This window comes from Palaemon carinicauda, chromosome 26 (assembly GCF_036898095.1).
Source record: "Palaemon carinicauda isolate YSFRI2023 chromosome 26, ASM3689809v2, whole genome shotgun sequence".
NCBI classification, from domain to species: Eukaryota; Metazoa; Arthropoda; class Malacostraca; order Decapoda; family Palaemonidae; genus Palaemon; species Palaemon carinicauda.
Window position 1 is genome coordinate 102,127,680 of NC_090750.1, and position 11,912 is coordinate 102,139,591.

General features: G+C 34.4%; 1 long non-coding RNA gene across 1 annotated transcript; it reads right to left on the minus strand.

Moving 5' to 3' along the window:
- Positions 1-2,084: 2,084 nt before the first annotated feature.
- On the minus strand, positions 2,085-6,172 carry LOC137620349 (uncharacterized). The gene is made up of 4 exons (XR_011040051.1): positions 6,060-6,172; positions 5,885-5,949; positions 4,688-4,910; positions 2,085-2,356 (listed from the first exon to the last, which is right to left on the minus strand). It is a non-coding gene; the product is annotated as an uncharacterized lncRNA (long non-coding RNA).
- Positions 6,173-11,912: the final 5,740 nt, after the last annotated feature.

Consider the following 11,912-nt stretch of genomic DNA (forward strand, 5'->3'; position numbering starts at 1 on the left):
GAACCAGTTTACTGGTACTTTAATGCAGATGTGTTTTTGTGGTGCAGTACCCTTTAAAACAGTTATTAATCAGGTTAGTTTTAATATTGTAGACTCCTTTTTAAGTTGAAGTAAAAATTTTTGCACAGTGAATTTAAAACTAGTTCTAGTTTACTTGGAATATGTAGATTTTGAAGGTGTACTTTAGCCACAAATTTTATCCATTATAAGACATTGACAGTTTGATAATTTCAAAATAATGCCGCATATGACTAACTTTATTTAACTGTGGAATTGAATTTTAAGGACAATTATCTACTCTGCCACTACATTTACATATGAAGGTTTCATTATTACTATAATTACTTAATTTTTTCTAAATCTTTAAAATTTAAATACAGTAAAACGTAGCAAATATTTTACCATGCAAATTTGCCTACAATTTTGATTAGATAATTTTGCCCCTTCTACAGATTGAAAATTATGGAAGTTTTCTAGGAGGAAATCTTTGAGAAAGTGGACTATACAAGGCAAACTGATGAAAGATCAATTTGTTATAGAAGAAATCTCTTATTAAAGAAGTAGTTTCAGAAGACTGCTATATAATGAAAAATATAAAGGTAAGGATACAATTTCAAGTTATTAATATTTTACAGTTTAGGATAAAGTAAAAATCCGGTAAATATTTTTTGCATAAACATTAAAATAGTTGCATAATGAATTAAGATTTATATAAAATATTTCTTCAAGTCTGTTGAAAAGGAATAGAAATTTAAAAATTCTTGGGTATAGCAAAATGTCCTCATTTAGTGATAATAACACTTAATGTTTAGGAGGGAAGTAAAGTAATGTCAATTCATGCATAATGTCTAGTAGGCAAGCAAAGTACTGTCAAATCATGCATTTCTTTTTATATGTATATTAACAATGTACTGTGACACTGCCCCTAATTCTAAATTTTGTTCCTGCTGACAATTGGACACATAGGATGTGATAGAGAAACTGAAGAGCTTCCAAAGTTAGAGAACCCTGATCAGGTTAGTGAATATTACTTAATTTCAGTATGTGCAAGGTAAATTTGCTAAAACATTTAGATGAATATTTACTCACCTACTAATGTCATGTTTATCTATTAAATCAAATATGTAAATTAATTTTCTAAGAATGGGGAATAGTTAATTGTCAATTAGTGTGATGTGTAGATAAGTAATATTTGAATGTGGGCCTTTTAATGTTTGGTTATGCATATAGGGGGATGATTCTATGTTTATTCTACTAGTAATTTTGCAATAATGAACCTTCATTATGCTAAAACATTTTAAAAATAGTTGTAATAAAGAACCTTCATTATGCTCAAACATTTTAAGGACAGTTGTAATAAAATATGCAGATCATAGCTGACTGATATAAATCAAATTAACTTTATGAATAATCATCTCAGCTATCTGACTATATTAGTACCTCTACTATTTGACTATATAGTACATGCTAATCAAAATGTTTTCCTTGGCAACTGAATAAAATATTGGTGATAATGGTCTTTACATATGTGATGTTTTTTCCTTACAGATTGGTGATATGGTAGACAACTTGGTCATTAATAAAATCCAGTACTAGAGATAATATTTACTATTGTCTAATAGTAAATTATGTTTAATGCAAAATAATGCTAATGCAAAATAATGCAGTTCAGTAAATAACAAGAATAAAACAGTTCTGTAAATGTAATGTTTTATTGTATTGTAGTACAACAATTTTTCACAATGTCATTATTGAATTCAATATTGTCTCTAACACCATCTCTTCATAACTAAACTTTGGCTGTTTTGGGCAACTTTCATTTTGTGTATTACAACTATTTTAACAGCCTTCTTCCTTGATTTTCTGCAACACCACCTCTTCGCTTGCTTGCTGTACTCCAAGCTTCTTTCATCCATCACCTATTGCTTATTGTTCTGCAGAGACCTTATCATCTCTCTTCCTTTTGTTTTACACCCCTCACTTCCCCTCTTTCTGTCTAAGACTGCCGCCTTCCGTTAACTAATTTCTATTCAGCAATTACTTCTAGCTTGATATTCTGAGATTGCTCATCACTTCTTCCTTACTCATGTTGCTTCTCTATTGCTGTTCCGCTGCCTGCGACTGCTCGTCACTTCCTTCCTGATCTGCAGACCCTCATGTTACCTTTCCCTTGCTGTTCTGCAGCCCCTCATGTCACTTCTCCCTTACTGTTCTGCAGATCCTCACATTGCCTCTTACTGTTCTGCTGCTTCCTCTCGTTAACTAATTTCTATTCTGCGGTTACCTCTAGCTTAATATTCTGCGACAGCTCACGTCACTTCTTGCTTATTGGTTCTGCAGCCCCCTCTCGTCACCTCTTAAATTAAAACCAGAAGAAAAATAATTGTAAGACACCAGTGAATTAAGAAGGGTTCAATACCATGTAGGCTCTCATAGACTAGGTACCTAATCATAGTTCTGTAGCCAAAATTTTATGCAAGGTAATTAAATCAGACCAGGGTAGGTATGATCATTCATATTTACTTTGTATTATTAATAGATTCAATAGGTAAGATTAAGTATTCAATTTTTAAACAAAATTGCCTTTGCAATTAATGTAACCTACACGAGTACACTACTATTGTACATTACTACGGGTTTCATATTTCACCCTCGGTAACTTCATTTCAAACATTTCGGTGCAACCTAACAATAATAAATCTAATCTGCATTGAATTACATACTGAATCATGAAGGTGTAATTCACAAATGCTAACCTCAACATCAATAACATAACCCAATAAAACTTTACGTTTTGGATAAATCCTCTTAACTAACTATATAGTAGGACTACTCTACCATAATATTCATGGATCAGTGACCCAAATCTATCAGTTGTCATGATGTTTGGTTATCTGTAAGTAAAATTAATAAAAATTTTGTGACACCATTAGACCATGTTAAGGGACAGCAAGTTACAAATGTCTCTTAAAGTAAAGTATGCATTAGGAATTTCAACTACCGGTGAGAAATAAGGTGTTCTCAGTCTGCCACAAATTAGAAACCTTTAAAACCAATTGTGCTACTTAAAATTAAATTTCAACAGTCAATATTGGACAAAAGATGCTTTATCAACACATTCAGTTGGGTTGTAGTTTTCCTAATTTGTAATATCTAAACTACACAGTACATGCATACTAAATCTTTAAAAGAACAACCATTTTATGTACCAGTGCAATGATAAGGTACATAGCAAAGCACAGACTTTTTAAACTTAATGGGGTAGCTCTCAATTGTGTTTCCAAGACTAAAAGGGAAATTATGGTCAATGTTTCATCAAACCAGTTAGTCCTCTCTATACACACAGTTACTTGCTAACTTCAAAAAATTTGTAACTAGGAGGCAAAAAAAGAATATTTCCAAGATTAAGGATTTGGAATTCATGAAAAAAAATAATTACATATGGCTCCTTAATACTGTATTTCACAAACCTTTATTAAGGGACTAAAACCCGTGGTTACTACTATGATCTTCGTAATTTAAACCTTCAGATCGTTAAACATTGATGTTTGCAATGTTAATTTAAGACAAAGGAAAAAACTTCAAATCATTTGATTTAGAAAAAAAATACTGTACTAGTACAAGGGGACATCTTCATTCAGTTATAACTAAATACTGTACTGTAATTTAGATTCAATTCAAAGCAATGCACAATTCTGTAAAACTAATTTCCTTCTTCCCCTTCAATCACAACTAAATATTTCATCTAATTCTTAAAGTACAGTACTTTTAAGATTTAGCCAATATCAGAAGGTACAGTAACATGATCACAAATTAAATATACTTTTGAATCAACATTTATGTTTCTGCTTATTGCAGGCATCCAAAGACTCAAGAGAATCAGACCAGTACCATGCATGTTCAATATGACCACTTCAAAAATAATTGGCTAATTTGTCAAAATACTAAATATTGAAATGTTTATTAATCTAGAATTTTTTACACTACAGATACTAAAACAGTTATAATCATACTTTTAATATAGGTAAGGACTTAATATAGGTAGAGAGAGATTTTAATATGTCTAAACAAATCTATCACTAAATACTAAACAGATTCCTTCTCTGCATTGACATTCCAAAATTTTATAGCCCCCAAACCAGGAAATTTACACAGGTCTAAAGTGGTTAACTGAACCATGGCATCCATAGCCTGAGAATCATTAACTGAAGAAATACAACAAGCTTCTTATTGAGAACTGTCCTTTATCAAATTCTAACAAAACTTAATGCATAGACAAGGATTAACAGCTTGAACACTCAAAATTAAAAGAGTATTAAAGGTAGTCTATGGAATTCTAGGAAATATAACTTAGTCAAACCCTGAACTAAATGAAACAGTCACCGACTACTCGAGTAAATGCCTCTAAATATAACTAGGTAATAAATGATTAGTCAACAGTACCAAAATAATCACATTAATATATTAGCACCCAAACCAGGGTTTAATTCTTCTGTCACACTTTGGTTCTGATCAATTAACTTGAGAATCCTAATCCTCTAGCTCAGGCAACTTCAATTCAGCCAGCGACCAAATCTGTGTGCCTTGCCCAATGATATTAACTACAAAATTAACTCCAAACTGAAATTATATTTAACATTCAAATGCAGATTAAACAGACAAGAACAAATTCCTCAAGAATACTAACCCGGAAAGTTCAGGCCTTGGTTATAATCATTCTGCTCCAATATGATTTTCAAGTGAAGAAAAATTGAAGGATTTATAACTTGCATTCAGGCCTGAGCAGCTTCTGCACTTTTACTTGAAAGTAACCAGCAGTTCATTGAAAGCTTGGAAGTTTGAGAGATATGTAATTAATCCTCGGTAGTAGTAAGTACCTGGCATCGAGGATTTTCTAGTGCATTTTATTCCTGAAAAACATGTGAATATTAGATAAATTATTTTTGTATCAAAAATTAGGTATATTAAATGAAATTTTTTTAATATAATTGGTTACAAAGCATAATTGTTACTAAATGAACTAATACAAGCCGTTGCCTTGTGGTTTCGGCTATTTAGGTACGTCTAGCAGATCCAAAAGGAAAAATTACAGATGTGCACAAAAATAAGTTTTAGTTCAATATTCCAGATTTAAATAATTTAAAAGCGGTCAAAATCTAGGAATATGAAATTTGCTATAATCAAAAATCAAACTCCAAGGGTAGGCTAAAGTGCCTAGAAATCAAAATAGGTTTGGCTTACCAGGGCCTGGTGGATGACAGTACATTTATCATGGAATTTACTGATACCATGGAATTAACGGGATATAAGCTATACACCACTGTGAGGAAAACAATTTGGTTGAGAAAACTGCCACAGGACTGAAATTGGCTTCCAAAACATTCTTAACCACTATTAAATTTGACAAGAAAACATTCCTTAGGTGCACTCGAGTAAGAAACCCAGGTTCTTCAAACTATGACAATTTTAACTACAGTATATGGACTTAAAAATTGCTTTCTTTCAGATCTCAATGACCAATTTGTTCGACTTAAGCAGTAGCTTATTTGCGACTATCCATAAAACAATGCCAAGACGCTTAAATTACGTGTTCAGGAGAAGAAGGAGACCTTTAATATATCTGTATTTAGGACCTACAATTACAAGTTTACAGTTACAACTTTGTGCCTAACTATTCTTACTATGGTACTGTAATAATGCAACTATAGCAGGCTATTTTTTACCCTACAAGCCAAACAGTTAATACTATGATTCATTTGCCAATGAAACATGAACAGTACATTGACTATGACATGTTCACTGAAATCAAAGTCAATATACTTCAGGAATTAAATGTTAATTTACTGTAACATTCTTAAACATTTATTAACACTTGATTCCTTACCTTTACAATAAATTCTGATGAATATATTTCGTGCCATACCACAAACAATCCGATTAAAGCACCACCTGTAAGAAAAATGTCTAGTTAGATCAAAATTAACTATAGTATTAAAGCAATTCAAGAATAAATCAGATACAGTACATGTATAATAGTAATTTTTTTCCAAGTCACTAACCATGATACAGCCTCTTAAGAGAATTTTCCACCCTTTCCAAATAATTAAACTTTAAAATAATCCTCATTCCATGATTTCCAGCTTTGCTAGCAGGCAGACTGAAAAGCAGAAAGCTTATGAAAATCCTGAGCAGTCTTCACAAGTACATTGATCCATTGTAGTCAGCCAGCCTGACTCAAGTTTGCATTTCATGACAGTCAGTAGGTCTATATTCATAATTTCAGGTTTATTTCTGTCATATACTGAAACTGATAACCCTGGTTTCATCAGAGTAACAATGGAAATGGAATAAATTACATTTTTACAAAACTTGCTGCAGTAGTTAACATCTTTACCAAGTACATCCTGAACTATGGTTCATCTTAATGGGTTTGCTAAATAATTTTTTTCTAACTTCCAATTGCATTCAAGTTTAAGTTCTAGTGAATTCAACAAAATGTCAATCAAAATGTCAATATCATACTCTAAGGGGGTGAATGGCAACGGTGCACCTCAGGGTATACTGTAGGCAAACCCAATTCTGCATTATTCCTTTGACCCCCAAAAATTCATTATCCTACTAAATCTCAATTCTTGCTTCCATTCTCCCAACCTTATACAAACTACTTCATAGTGAACTACAGTTTCCCCCTAGTTTAGCACTCCACTGCCTCACAATTCCTAGTACTGGGATATATAGCCCAGAAGCATAAATATATCAAACAGTATTAATTGTACCCTAGCACAAAAATGCTTTAAGTTTCAAATTTATGCCAGTTAATTTCTGTACTTAATTCCTTACATCAAAACCAGCTATTTCACAAACAATTCAAAGGATATCAATACTTATGTCACAGGAAATATTATAGTACATTTATTAACAGTTTTCATAGACTTGTTATTACTAGCCTAGCTTTAACCCTAATAATGCAGAATGCTACACAGCCAAGGGCTCCAACAGGTTAAGTAGCTTAGTGAAGAAAAATAGAACCAAAACTAAGAAAATAAAAAAAATTAAATTTGAATAAGTTTTTAATTTTCCTTACTATACAAACCCGAAACCTTTAATAGGAGTAAGACTTCAGCAAAGCTGGAACATTCCTTTAAAATTTTAATGTAGTGGTTGTTGTAGCTGGTGTATCCGCTCTTTAGATGGCGCAACGTTCACTTTGACCTTAAGCCTCACATGGTGGGGTGGTTTAGGCAGGTAGTGTAACTTTAGGCCTTTCAAGTTAGTAAGGAAAAATAGAAATAAAACTATGAGATTTGTTTCTACTAGTGATAAAAACCTTCAACCTCTAATCTACATCCTTAGGAGGGAGAAGTCCCTAAAACCAATCTGACTGGTTTACTGACCCAGGAAATGTCTATACACAGTTTTGAGTAAGAGCAAAATAAAGACTATAGGTGACCAAAAAATTTGAGCATGGAGACATCACAGATGATGGGCTAGGTCCCTACTATGCAGTCGTGAAAGAACCTTAATCTTTAAGGATACAGTGATGGAAAGATTAGGACAAATGGGTTGCGTACATTTCATCCATCCTCCTCCTCCTCGTATGGGGGAATGCTGAAGATACTTGAATACTGGACTTCTCTAATGAAAAGTTACGGTCATGAGGATTGGCTGCATTTAGCATCCAATTCAGCATTAACAAGAGCAAATACTTTACCTCAAAGGGGAGGTAGTTAAGACAATGGACAGATATTTTACTTCGAGGCTTGCCCTGCGAGAGAATTAGGATCAACTACTTTTTTAGCAACTACCGCAGGACCAAAGATTAGGTTATCCAGGGATCTGTGGGTAGTGGAGAGCAAAGGTTTGTCATACCAAGCTCCACTGGTGCTTCCAGAATCTTATTGGATCAACGCAATTGAAGGTGCAACGAGTAAATTTCTTTGAGATATTCATTTACAGCACAGTACTGTATTTTCTTTTTGTGTGGGAAAGCGTCAAGTGCTCTGCAAGGGGATTTGATATCTCCAAGAAGCATTGCTCTCTCTTTACAAGATAAGTTATTCTGCACCCCAGTAGCATTTGACAAGTTATGCCGTGCTAAGAAGTGGCTGACAAACTCTGGACAAGAGGGGAAAGCCTCCTTTAGATGAGAAGGACTGGACATAAAATGTCATGTGGAACGAATCATAATACTGAGGCTAAGTCCCGTTAGTAGTCTAGTGATAAAATCATATTTGATGCCCGATCAAGTGTACAGAAGCAAGTGCTTTTGAGGCCAAGAACTCTAGCAACATCCCTAAAGGATTTAGTTCCTGGAGCAGGAAGCCTGTTCTAAGCTGCTACAACAAGCCCAAGCTGATCCGCTGAAGGGGAAAAGGTTCTAGCTATTCAGGTTTAAGTCTGATTACTCAGCCTTTTACACCAAAACTTGGGTAAAGGTAGGCATGTGTGTGCTCCCACTGTGCCCCTTACTTCATAACCTACAACAGTCGTCCTTGGAGGGGGAACCCGAAATCCCTAAGGCTGGCTAAAATTGATGCATAGCATACCACGGGACTCTCCTTTGAGAGTGGGTGAAACCGCTTCTTTAGGGATAGCGACAGGATCCTTCGTACCTAAGGGTTGACGGGTCTAAAGGACATCGCTTAGTCCTTCGTCCTCCAGAGGAGTCCAGATGAGCAGTCGACAGAGGATAAGACGCCAGAGTAAGAAGTCAGGACTGACCTCAAGGGAGAAGAATTCCTTTTTGACTTCCCTCACCTACAAAATCACTACCACTGGCACTAGGAGGATGGCCACTCGACACTGTACAAGGAGATGCCCGAGGGTATGAGTTGTCTGCACCCAGCACAAACTCACCTCAAGTCCTAAAAAATCAATTCCGCTGTTAAAGATGAAAAAAGCAAGTTTTATAGCTACTTTAAAGGTTTTATAGGAGAGCCAAGGGTTGTGGTGGCTGACGTGGTAACATCGCTGACTGGTGATAGCCAGACAGGGATTAGAGTCCTGCTCAAACTTGTTAGTTCTTTGGGTCGCTGCAACTTCCCCATCCTTGTGAGCTAAGGATAGGGGAGGGGGGGGGGAGCCTCTAGGTCTATATGCCGAGTCATCAGCAGCCATTGCCTGGCCCTCCTAGGTCCTAGCTTGGGTGGAGAGAGGGCTGATCAAATGTATTTAATGGTCAGTCTCTAGCCTTTGTCCTGCTTGATAGGGCAATGTCAATGTCCCTTGCCTCTGCCATTCATGAGCGACCTTTAAAAGCGGACTGTATAAAACAAGTGGCACTGTGAGCAGGGTGGTTCGTCTACCCACTCTAGCTACCGTTGTTTACCTCGTTAAAAGTTTATGGCTCCTTTTCTAGCGAGCCTGATAACATATCCATAGTAAAGAGCGAATGTTTTTTATTTGCGTAGGAACAAATAGATATACTGAATATGCCAATTTAGTGCAATTTAAAACACTTCTCAAAATGAAATTGGCAATTAAAAACCACCCATAAAATTAAAACTTTATACTGTAACATTATCGAAGAAAAGATCTATGTTGTGTAGCCACTGTCCTTACCTATTCACAGTTTTGTAAGGTTCAACTCCATGCACTATGATTCACACAATTCACCAATTTTATAGATCTATTAAGGGACTCCGCAATCCCATGTCCACATTCAGGAGATTGTACAGAAGTCTTAACTATCTAACTTATAAAAGTGCACAATATTGGCCAATAACCTGCAGATCAAATTTATAAAATTTAAAATATATCTCGGAAATTAGTTGATCATCCATACACCAATATCCAAACAAAAACGGTTTAATATATTTCAGCCAGAACTGGATTTGAGATCTAAATTAATTTTGCGTATCTTAAAAGTTACCAACGAACTGTCTTAATTTCACTCTGGAATTAGTTTTATTATATGACATATTAAAGAACAATTAGGGATCACAACGGAACTTTTTTACTGGGTAGGGGATCTACCAAAAAGAGTCATCCGAAAAACAATATATTAAGGTTTTCAAGAGGAAACCGAAGACTTTTCTAAGTACTTTGATAGTGTGGATTTAATAAACAAGAAATGTGGTGTGAAATGCTGAATGCCTTGAAATGCATATGATAAAAATACAAGATCATGTAGAGAAGAGGGTTCCCCTGTTGTAGGTCTGTAGGACCAGAAAAGCAGCAATTAAAATAGTGTGCACCAATGAGGTCCGTTATTCATAAAACTGTTTGGAAAACCATGTTTATGTACTTAGTGTGAAATTTAAGTATTACTTATTTACATAGCGTCCCTTAAATGGTCTTTGCTCTGGCGTAACTAACTTCACCGTAAATTAAAATAGTTTGGCTGCCTTTTAATTTGGCGACTGGGATATTTAATTACTTGTGTATTTCTATTTTATAATTTCCTATGAACAACACGGCTATAGAGTGAATGGAGTATTTTTAAAATTGCCGACATTAATAGATAAGCCCTAACCTCTGGAGTCTCTAGACCTTTATCCCTAACACGTCCCAAAAAAAAAAAAAAAAAAAAAAAAAAAAAAAAAAAAAAAAAAAAAAAAAAAAAAAAAAAAAAAGCTGAAGTAAACTACTTATGTACATAATTTAAAGCTACGCAGCTTGTCCTTACCTTAAACAGTATAGTAATAGTGATTTGCCTTATGTGCATTAGTCTATTAAGATCATAATATTCACATTTACCGTGAAAACTATGTACACTGCCCAAGTAAATTACTTTTAAGCCGATTGCCACAAAATTGATGCTCAAAGCACCAAAAAGAAAAAAAAATCTGGAGTACTATATAAAACTATACTCAACTAAAATATTTCTGGAATTACACAAATCCCAGTCCATTAAAGTTTAAAACTAGAATAATCAGGTTTCAGCGTTATTCCCGCTTCCACAACTATGAAAAGATTTTCTTGCCAATAATATATCCAAACAAACCATAAACCTGACACAAATCTTTGAAAATCCTTGACCTACATACTTCCATAAACTAATTTCGTCCACGATTAAATTTTATTCAAATTAAGGAGATTTACCAACAAAACTTTTACCCTGACAGCCTTACCTACTGTAAATGAGAAACTAATGGATTAACTTAATACAACATAATTACAGTAATTCAAATAATTCCCCTTAAGTATCTCAGGTTAAACCCCAAGCTTTCATCTTCCTCACTATACATTAACCACCTACTTTGCCCATTTAACGAAAAGGCTAAAATATGCTCTGGTATAGTGAAATCTACACTAATTTCAATTATGTATTTCATGTAAAGTCCACAAACATTCTCAGTCAAATGTTTAGTGCATCGTATTTCCACGAAGTTTAATGACAAAATATTAGCACAACTTTGAACAGATTTCTAGAAATGAAACTCTGTGACACCGTAATTGAACTACATAGCACCAAAATTATCTAGTTATTTCCCCATGCCCTTGAATCTCCCCAACCAAGTTTTACAAATATACAATTAAGGTAGTAACTTGTGCCAATAATACCCTGGCCTTTTACAAAGAAAAACAAATAGTTGATATACAACCCATAATGACATTTGAAAATGCTGAAATTAAAGTCGAGACATTAAAATGTTCAAAAGTTGTCTGTTAAGTTATGATACCCTGAAAATATGCTTTGCAGTATTTTAAGCGAAATTAAATATCATAGCGTTGCACTGCAATTAAGAGTAAAGTTGGAGCAATGCCACACATTCCACTGCTTGTGTAACCCTTGGTTCAAATCGAGTATCTTCCGCCTACGACAAAACCAATTAAGAAGTTAACGCAGAACATTAGTATCAGAACAGTCCAGCACAAACCGCATCCGACTGCCTAAACCGCACAAGTAATTGAATACAAATCTAGAATGAATTCGTGTACGTAAGCAATCCAAACCTAAAAATTTTAGA